Source organism: Conger conger, chromosome 18 (assembly GCF_963514075.1).
Source record: "Conger conger chromosome 18, fConCon1.1, whole genome shotgun sequence".
NCBI lineage: Eukaryota > Metazoa > Chordata > Actinopteri > Anguilliformes > Congridae > Conger > Conger conger.
The window spans coordinates 25,351,535-25,361,496 of record NC_083777.1 but is presented as its reverse complement, the minus strand read 5'-3'; the positions used below and the strand labels follow the sequence as shown (position 1 = coordinate 25,361,496).

The window sequence follows — 9,962 nt, the reverse complement described above, 5'->3', positions numbered from 1 at the left end:
TTAGGCTCAGCCTCACTCCAATCTCTGACGGTCACATATGAAATTGCCCACCATGGCAGAGCACATGAACAGCTTTGCATATACAATATTTTATGTGGTTCCACTTATTTTTTTTGTGTGTCTTTTTTCCTCCCACCTCTAAGCCTGATCCAGAACGCCGCAGCCTGTCTGGTATTCAACGTCCCCAGACATTCACGTCACCCCCCTACTCAGCAACCTCCACTGGCGGCCTGTTATGGCTCATATCAAATTTAAAACTTTGGTGCTCGCCTACCAGGCAGTTAAGGGATCAGCCCCTGTATATTTTCAATCACTTATTGAGACGTATACACCAGCAAGACCCCTCCGTTCCACTACTTTGGGATGCCTGCACCCCCCCCCTCACCGCACCTGCACTTCTTGGGCACGACTGCTCTCTGTTCCGGCCCCACGGTGGTGGAATGACCTCCCTGTGGATGTCAGGACAGCAGAGTCTCTGACCACCTTCAAATGCAGACTGAAGACTCATCCCTTCAGGCTGCACCTTTCCCTACCCCTCCATCACGATTAGCCTTGCATATGCCATAGATTATAATGGCACTTATATATAGTTATATATAGATATTGTTGTATTGTATTAGATATTGTATTGTTGTATTCAGGGTATTCAAGCTGCCAACCGTGGTATGCTAGTCCACAAGTTGATGTATTCTTCAAGGGTTCCGATTGTATCTGTATGGTCACGCTAGGACTCAGAACCGTACTGTCCTCTCAGGTCCTCTTCACACTTGTCCGTGTGTTTGAACTGCACTTCGTGGTACGTCGCTCTGGATAAGAGCATCTACCAAATGCTTTGTAATGTAATGTAAGCCACTCTCTCATCCCATCGCTCCTCCGACCTGAATGGCCCTCTCCTTCCCAAAGCATCACTCCACCATGACCCAGATACATAGTAATGTCCAGACCTACAAATCTGCTCCTTGTAATATAACCTAATTTCTACCATATCTTCCCAGGCAAACTCCTGTCACTGCAAGAAAATCTCATCTCCCAGTGGCACACTTGTTTAGCGCATCCCCGCCACGGCGTGCTCGTGACAGCGGCAGGTGTGGCTAACCTGGTTACCTGAGCCCTGGCCGCTTATTAATGTGAAGAAAGCATAGCGAACTGACACCGCCAGGAAATTAAAGTACACAGGTGAGAACGTAATGGAAACAGCGTCGCGTCCGATTCGTTTTAATGAACACAGGAGCGGATCCCAGGCCTGAGCTCACAGAAGGACAGGCCTGGTAGCATTCACCTGAAATCACACGCAGACGCAGGTGTGGCAACGCTCAGAGATGCAAGTTCCTGTGGCAAAACTCCCGCAGATGAAATTTAGGCTGTGTCCAAAACCAAAAAGTCAGTTGATTTGATGCCTCGTTGCCTTGCTGCCTGATCAGTCATGATCATCTGTCCTTGAAAGGTGACTTCGGAGGTACCTTCACTGCACTCGAATGAGACGCATTTTGAAGGCAGAACGGCGTCAGAGTGAAACTAACGTGATTGCGCGATTCGTAATCGCAAGCTGGCTAACTCACGGAGGCTCCTGGAGGCTTAAAAAAAATGAAATACATATTTCAGTGTGTTAGGTCAGTAAAATTTGGTTTAAAAAGTATAACTAAAACAAAATATCGAGCTCGCTGTGCACTTGCACTCATCTTGCGCACACTTCCCAGCAAGCACCACCACTCAGAACCTATTGTAGACCTACCTCTGTTACACAGGGAACTATCAAATACAACCCAACCATTTTGTTTTGGCATTGTATTACAAACACGCCCACAAGGCACACAACAAGTGAGGTGGCGAAATGGCATCAGGTTTGATTTTTTAAGCCCACACCCTCCCACACCTTTTTCCCTCCCACCGTAGGCCCTGAGCCCTCCACAGACTTTGCACAGGCTGCAAACTTGGCCATTTGTATCTCTTTTAATTCGGGAGGAGGGGGTCGGGCCCTTTTTTCCTGCCAGGTTTTTGGGAATCTAATGGTAGCGAGCTCTTGCTTCACACACACACACACACACACTCACACAGGAAGCACTGCAGAAGGGTATACAGTACACCCTGCCCATACACTCAGCTGCAAGCCAGTGATAATTTTCCACATACACATACATGGTACCGGACAGCCCCAGACCAGGACTGGGGCCAGCATTTAGCCAAGTGGCTAAGACTGGGACCCGAAAGGTTGGTGGTTCAAGCCCTGGTGTAGCCACGATAAGATCTGCACATTACTCCAAGGGGGATCTGTCCCTGTTTAGTCTACTGTAAGTTGCTTTGGATGAAAGTTTCAGCTAAATAACTGTAATGTTACCTGCAGGTGTCTGGTGATTATCAGCACCCAGAGCAGCACAGAAAATTATTATACTTGCTATAAGTACAAAATATGCACTCAATGAGTACCTAATAAAGTGCTCACTGAGTGTATATTATGCACTTACAGCAAGTATAATAATGTATCTGCTTAAATTACACACATTTGTTCAGCCATTAAACATAGCTTCCATTTTATGTACAGTTTACCCGGTTTTTGACGAGTCATTCTCTTGAAAAGTTGAAAGCAGAGTTTATTGGCACCTAGTAGGCAGAGGCAATTCCCTCTCAAGTCTAAACATTACCCAATTCTCAATCTTTCAGAACTGCACCGGGTTTTAGTGGCCCCAATAAACTACAGTCTGTGCGTCAGTGAAATAATGCGGCCAGGCAATGAGATTTCACTGCAGGGCCCTCCATGCAGGCTCCAGACATTTGGCATATGGTGAATTGCAATATATATGAGGGTCTGGTGGGTTTTTTTTTCCACCGGTGCACAAAATTGCTTTGGCTGTGAGATGGGACTGTAACAAAAAAGAGCAGCCGAAATGATGGCTCATTCCATACAATCTTTTCCAATTAAAGGCTGGACTTTGAGTCAATTTTCAGAGCGCGGAGCATCTCATCTGGCCAAGGGGCTTGTTAAAAATATCTATCAGGTTCACCCCCTGAGGTTCGGACAGGGGAGAGAGAGAGAGGGAGAGAGAGAGAGAGAGAGAGAGAGAGAGAGAGGAAGAGAGAGAGAGAGAGAGGGAGGGAGAGAGAGAGAGAGAGAGAGAGAGAGAGAGAATAAAGAAATAACTCCTGCCATTTTCTTCAAAAAACATCTTAAAGACATGAAAGCACGTTACTTAAAAGGACACATTATTTCTGCATGAGTACTAGACATTGATTGCATTAATGGAAATGACACTCATGGGTTTGGGTATATAGGAGACAATCTACTCAATTCTGCTCTCTCTCCTGAAACAGCAGAGCCGAGCCTTCACTGTAAAAATGGCCGAAGCCAGAGATTGAGTGCAATCTCCCGCCTGCCGTCGAGTGTTCTGGAGGGCCGTGTAGCCCACACGAGATCTCAGGGAGAGGAAGAGGAGGGAGAGGAGGGAGAGAGGCGGGCGGCGTCCCCGCAGGAGACCAGAGGCCGCGGCATTCTGGTAAAAAAAATCCTTGTTTCGCCCAACCGAAAACCAATTTGGACTTCACACAGCTTCTCAATGACACCCACTTAAGAGGTCTCTCGACGGGGGGAGGGAGACAAATCCACAAAATGGACGACAGACGCGGGCGAGGCGGTTTTGCCTGGGTGTCCCGCGGTCTGCGCGCATCGTTTTCAGCTCTGACCGATGAGCTGTAGTCAGACTGGCTTCCTCAGCGCTGGTCGCTCCGGTCCAGCTCCTACCCCGATGACCCGCGCTAGCTCAGTCCTCTGAGGTCACGCGTGGCCCATCTCCCGGCGAGCAGCTCCGGGCGAAGGAGCAGCACGCCGCCATCGCTGATCACGGCGCACAGACAGACGCAGGCCGCGTGAGACTGCAGAGGAAGCTCTGACGTTCGGTAATGGAAAATAAATTTAGCAGCGTCGGCTCAACCAGCTTGCTAACAGCTCCAGTGAGCGAGAAGGAGGGTATATCTGATTTAGAAAACGTCCATGGCAGGGGTCCAGCTAAATCTCAGGGCCCTTTGTGCAACCGTGCGATTCCCTTTCACTGAAATTGCAGGAGGGAGCAAAGCTAGCACTCCACTCCACTTCCACGAATTTAAAAGAGCTGCAGGAAGTGGATGGAGACTGGCTCACGTCGCGTCACAGAACACACGCATATTAATCCACAATCAGTCATACCTCCTGCTCAATCAAACCATCGACTAACGACATATACTTCACACCACAGTTCACACGACTGACGGTTCGCAGAACAGAATATTCTGTTTGTCTCTTAGGTCCCTCCACCGCTCCCTGCCCATGATTGCCTGGTGTAATCCACCCTGGAGTCATTTCACTTCATAAATAACATTGCGGTTGAATTAGAGACTTTAGTTCAGGCACGTATGCACAGGATTTTCTTAAATGTTTTTAAACCAGAATTTAAAGCAGGCTTCATAGAAGTGACTGTGCCAATCACCTAAGCAAGTATTTCATGCGAAATCCATAAACTTTGTTCCAAACCATAGCTGAGGATATCACAATGGTTTGACACAGTGATAAGACAAGGTCCAAAACGTGTAATCTGCAGAATGATTCCATCTCTTCAAGAGGCTTCGTGCTGCTAATTGATGTCGCTCTGCAAAATCGAGATCAGTCATTATTTCTGTCGTGAGAAAGCAGCAGAGACAGATGAAATTTCTTGCGCTCAACCAACACAGGCTCCAGGGACTGGGATGTCTGTTTGTTGTGCGCCGACAATTCGCTGACTCAACCCAGAGGCGGAGGCATGGGACAGTTCTCTTAAGGTGAGAGGCTGAAAGTAATCGGCCTCTTGCTGTTAAATTATCAGTTGCCCCTGTGGCTGGCACACATCCCCCCAGTGGGCATCTGTCAGAGAGACAACACACAGAGTCAGACAGCCAGGAATCCTTTCAAAAGTTTGCTACAGAAGAAAAGTTCAGTACATTATAGAAGATGGACTGGATGCTTTTTTTTCGCACAGTTTCAAGGTCACTGCCAGTTTCATGGCTTAGTTATAATAGATACTAGGTCTTACAGATCTGGGTGTCTTTAAATGACTTGCACAAAGGTTACAGTTACACCTGCTGATCTGACCACTGATCCCAGGGGCGTGAGTACCATTGAGGACACAGAGGTCATGTACCTTCAATTTTTTTTTTCTTCCCATGTACATTTCCAAAGTCTATATTTGATTTAATTAATTTAGTAAGAACAGTTGCATGTTCATTTAGCAAGGAGAATATTTTCTCATCTAGAAGTACATGTAGCCTCCAGCATTTACACCCTAAAATGTATAATCAAAAATGAGTCCCTTGACCATAGTATTTTTAGGTTCTGGTTATGCCTCTGACTGCTACACACTGCTGCTCTGACCACTGTCCTGTACTGCTGCTTTGAAAACTGCTCCACACTGCTGCTCCGACCACTGCTCCACACGGCTGCTCCGACCACTGCCTAGATAGTCCAGGATGTTTCCCTGGATCAGTGACACGTGTAAGGACAAGAATACAAGAATGAGTCCTTTTCCTGTCACGCAGAGAACTCGTCACCTCTAATGGGTCTCAGTCCGGCCATAGTGCTTCCACACAATGGATGATGCCATCCTCTTAGAGTATCCTTTTAGTGATTTGTGTCCCCTGGGATATGAAGCCAACGTGGCGACATAGTGGCCTTGTGTACAATATGGAAAGCAGCCATATGTTGTTTCAGTGCTAGTTCCAAATGGTGGCCTATAGGCAATACATTATTGATGGAAGAGATCTTCACAGAGGAGGTAGAGAAATGGTAGCAGTAGCTTTCTTGGCAAGAATGCAAGTCTTACTTTCTGAGGTTAGACTCACATTGTTATGCAGTATGTTCCTTTGTTTTTGTAAAAAAAATAAAAAAATAAAAATTGAAACACATATTTAAGGTGACTCTTGAGGTTATACTTCTTAAGATTATATTTTGGAGCTAGGGTTATAGCTAGTGTTAATATGCTAATATCACAAAATATTATTTCAGCTAAATAGGATAGGAGGCGCACAGCTGTGCATCCCATGAGCAAGGGCCGTAACCCCGCATTGCTCCAGGGAGGGATGATCACAGCAGGCTCTGGAGGGGGCCGCCACCCTCACACTGGAGCTTTCAATTGTGCCCATGGAAACCCCGGATTCAGTATAAAGAAGTGATCTGTAGCGGGGCAGTGTGCAGGAGCAGCTAGCACAGCCCTTTCCTGCAAGCTCTCCCTTCTCCCACCTACTCCCATCAACTCAATGCCGCTTGATCTCTCCGCTCTGACATTAGTACTGTCTTACGGTATTGATAAAGAGATAAAGATATTGATTAACTTCTTTTTTTTGCCCTCGGAGCATTCAGGCCTGACTAGAAATAAGCAAGCTATTTTCCCACTGTCTACCTGACATGTTTCTTAAGTCTTGATTCATGGAATACGTTATGTAAGGGAAGATTTGACTCAAAACTCTAAATCTACCTACCTAATGTTTCCATAAACTTAAAACATGAAGGCTCTTCTTGTCACTGTTTGCTTTATCTTCATTTTCACTTCTTGATGTCAAGACCCTACTGAGTTCACATGTCACTATAATTTAGTATCATTTAAAGACACGGGGCAGCCTGTAGCGTAGAGGTTATAGTACATGACTGGGACCCCGGAACGTAGGCGGCTCAAGCACTGGTGTAGCCACGATAAGATCAGCACAGCTTAGTCTAATCAACTGTAAGTCGCGTTGTATAAAAAGCGTCAGGCAGAAAGCATTTTCCAAACAGCACATTACTGAAAATGAAAGTTTCAGTTCTTCTTACCATTTAATGCTGAGTTTTGGGCGTCAATATTCACGTCATGCACAGCTACTCCTGAAATACTGTGGCTTAAGAGAGCAAATCATCCCTCAATAGATGAGGTGCTGATACATTTCAGGGGTCACATTTCTGTTTGGATTGAGGTCCTCCAATCTTCCAACCCCTAAAAAAAGAGAAACAGATCACTGTAGCTTTTCTTTCCAATATAAAATATTATCATTGAAGTCTTGTGACGATGTCATATTCAGTTTTTGAAAATAAAAATACTTTTTCCAAAACAGGATACATATAGTCTGATACCAACCCATTAAAATTTTGAATCATGCCTGTTTTTTGTTGATGGAACCATGCGATTGAGCTAACCGTTAGTATTTTTCCAATCAAACAGACCGGCAGGAACAGAAAAACAGTAAGACACTTTGATTTACATACCAGGCCTATCAGTTTTTAGAAAAGCAAAAGTGGGAAGCTGTGAATTGAAAAAAAAGTTTGAATTACCTGCAGAGGAACCTCAGTGTGAGATTCAGAGCTGCATGAGTCAAGTGCAGCGATCGAAGAGAGGGGTTTGCATGAAATACATTGTTTTCACCCAATTAATTCTGAACATTTGAAACAAACAGACACAAACTTTCATTATTTTAATGTATTTAGTTGCTTGTAGCAAAAGGTTGTCTCAATTATGTTTTTTTTAATAGGATGAACAGTCTGCAGATGAATTGTAGGATTTCAGCGTTATTCTGCCATTCGATTTATGCTGCCGAATGGAGGCGGAGAGTATAAATCAACCGGTTAACGATCTCAATCATCAAGTGGCCTTTGTTTTTTCTCACGACTGCATGCATATTAGTAATTAGAGTACACAAATGTACTTTTACACCCCTTGGGGAAATTAGCTTTCCCGCATCTCACATTTAATGAGTCAATCGCTGCACAACATGCCACAGCTCTGCGATTAGATCAGTTCTGCCTGACTGGATTATTTACGTTAGCTATTCGTCTACGTTCCCCACTATTACAGAAATGGAATACACTGCAGTATATTGAAATAAAATATATTATCAAGATATTGCAACACGTTTCGTTAAAACGTTTAAAAAGGGTATTTTTATTTTTTATATGTGGAAATTACAGCACTTTTTTTTATACATAGGGCACCATAATGTTTCTGAAAAATGGCTTCACGTGTGATCCTGATTAGTCAGCTGCTTATACAACATACAACATATTTTACCACTCTAAAAGTTTCACTGGCATACTAATGAATTTAATAATAGCGTATTGCAGCAGCAGTGATAGAATTGAGTGAGGCCAAGTTGTTTATTACCCAGCGCATTAGCATAAGCGCAGGCTTGCATCGGGCTATAATCAAACAATGACACCAACCCATAACTGTGAAGCAACTGACTGAATTTGGCTCGCCCAGGGACTGAACATTGGGTCGCCCCCGTTTCGGTGCGACTGCTTGCCGCTTGTTGCGATGGCGAAACAAACTGTTTCAAAGGAAGGTATAGTCACCGTTTAAGGCACAGGATTTAAATGGAGAGGAAGCCAATCCAAACCCGGGGCAACCGGTTCGCTAGCCGGTGGGGTTTTGGAGCCGACCGACATTTTGGAGACATGGTAAATGGGTCAGCATTTATACAGCGCCTTTATCCAAAGCCTGTACAATTCATGCTTCTCATTCAGCCATTCATATACACACTCACATACCAACAGCAATTGTCTGCAATACAAGGGACCGACCAGCTCGTCTGGAGCATTTGGGGAGTTAGGTGTCTTGCTCAGGGACACTTCGACCCACCCAAGGCGGGATCGAACTTGCAACCCTTCGACTGCCAGATGACTGCTCTTACCTCCTGAGACAAAGGCATACATTAAACATGCATCTCACATGACATGACAGAGACACAACCAAGGCAACACACCGTACAATACATCGCACGAGAATCGACCAATGTGCATTAAGCATAACAGCTAGACATGAGAACGGGGAAGCATCTCAACACAATGAAAACAAAAGGAGTTTGGCAGGAATGAATTGTGCCATTGAGTGGGAGTACTAATGAGACTAAACAAACAAAACCCTCGGTGGGAGGAAGCCAAAATGTCCACGCTAGGGAGGGAAAAACAACCCCTTTTCAGAGGAGGAAGACGAGGGGATCCTCCCAAAACCCCCAGATGAAGAGCTCCAGACATTTTGAGGGTGCATATTACCCCGAGACTAAGGGCGGCACGGAATTGCCCGTGGGTATGAGTGTGTGAGTGAATGCTGTGTGTGCCCTGCGATGGACTGGCAACCTGTCCAGGGTGTATTCCTACCTTTCACCCAATGTATGCTGGGATAGGCTCCAGCCCCTCTGCGACCCTGTTCAGGATAAGCGGGTTAAGATAATGGATGGATGGATATTACCCCGAGACTAGCTTCAGATCCGGGGTCCTCTACTCTTAATCACAGAATGTTTACTGAACGCTTAGTCCCCAGTGGAGGTTTCTGAGTGCGGCGTGGTGACGCGTAGCATGTACCGTATGAGAACTGAAATGACAGCGGGCGAAGATGCTGGTGTTAATATGCAGGTTGCGGCTCCCAGCACTAGTCCACTGGAGCAGAAGGGTGACAGGGAACGCGCCGATCGGTCGGGAACACGCTGACTCAGTGAATGCTGTGGCACAGCAAACAAACCGTTTACCCGATCGATGGCACGGAAAAAACAAAAATAACAATGACAAAAGCAGCTTCACACTGTTTTCGTTCTCAGAGACACAGAGAGAGAGAGAGAGAGAGAAAGAGGGGCTGGGAGACAGATGAAAGGGTCCTTTCCCGGAGGCAGTGGTGTGTAAAATAAATCTGTTCGAGCCGCTTGTTTGGAAGGGGATAGTGCCAAGGACAGGTCATTAGTGTAGGTAAATTAGACATCATGCACCGCTGCGCCCACTGTCACCTGATCTCATCCAGTCCGGTGCCCAGACAGACTTGAGTGTAATCTTCCTGAGGAAAAGGCTGAGGGAAAACATACATCTCACCTCATGTTAGTGCTTTTATACGATGCCAGCATGGCTTGCAATACATAAGTACAAAAGCTAAAGGAAAAAATATATTCAATACATGGATTTTCACAAGGTCAATTACCTGAAAGTTAAATGGACTGCATTCATTTTATCCAAA

General features: G+C 45.5%; 1 long non-coding RNA gene across 1 annotated transcript; it reads right to left on the bottom strand.

The window, feature by feature from the left end:
* Positions 1–3,101: 3,101 nt before the first annotated feature.
* On the bottom strand, positions 3,102–9,962 carry LOC133117914 (uncharacterized). The gene is made up of 3 exons (XR_009706335.1): positions 8,510–9,962; positions 6,803–6,962; positions 3,102–4,864 (listed from the first exon to the last, which is right to left on the bottom strand). It is a non-coding gene; the product is annotated as an uncharacterized LOC133117914 (long non-coding RNA).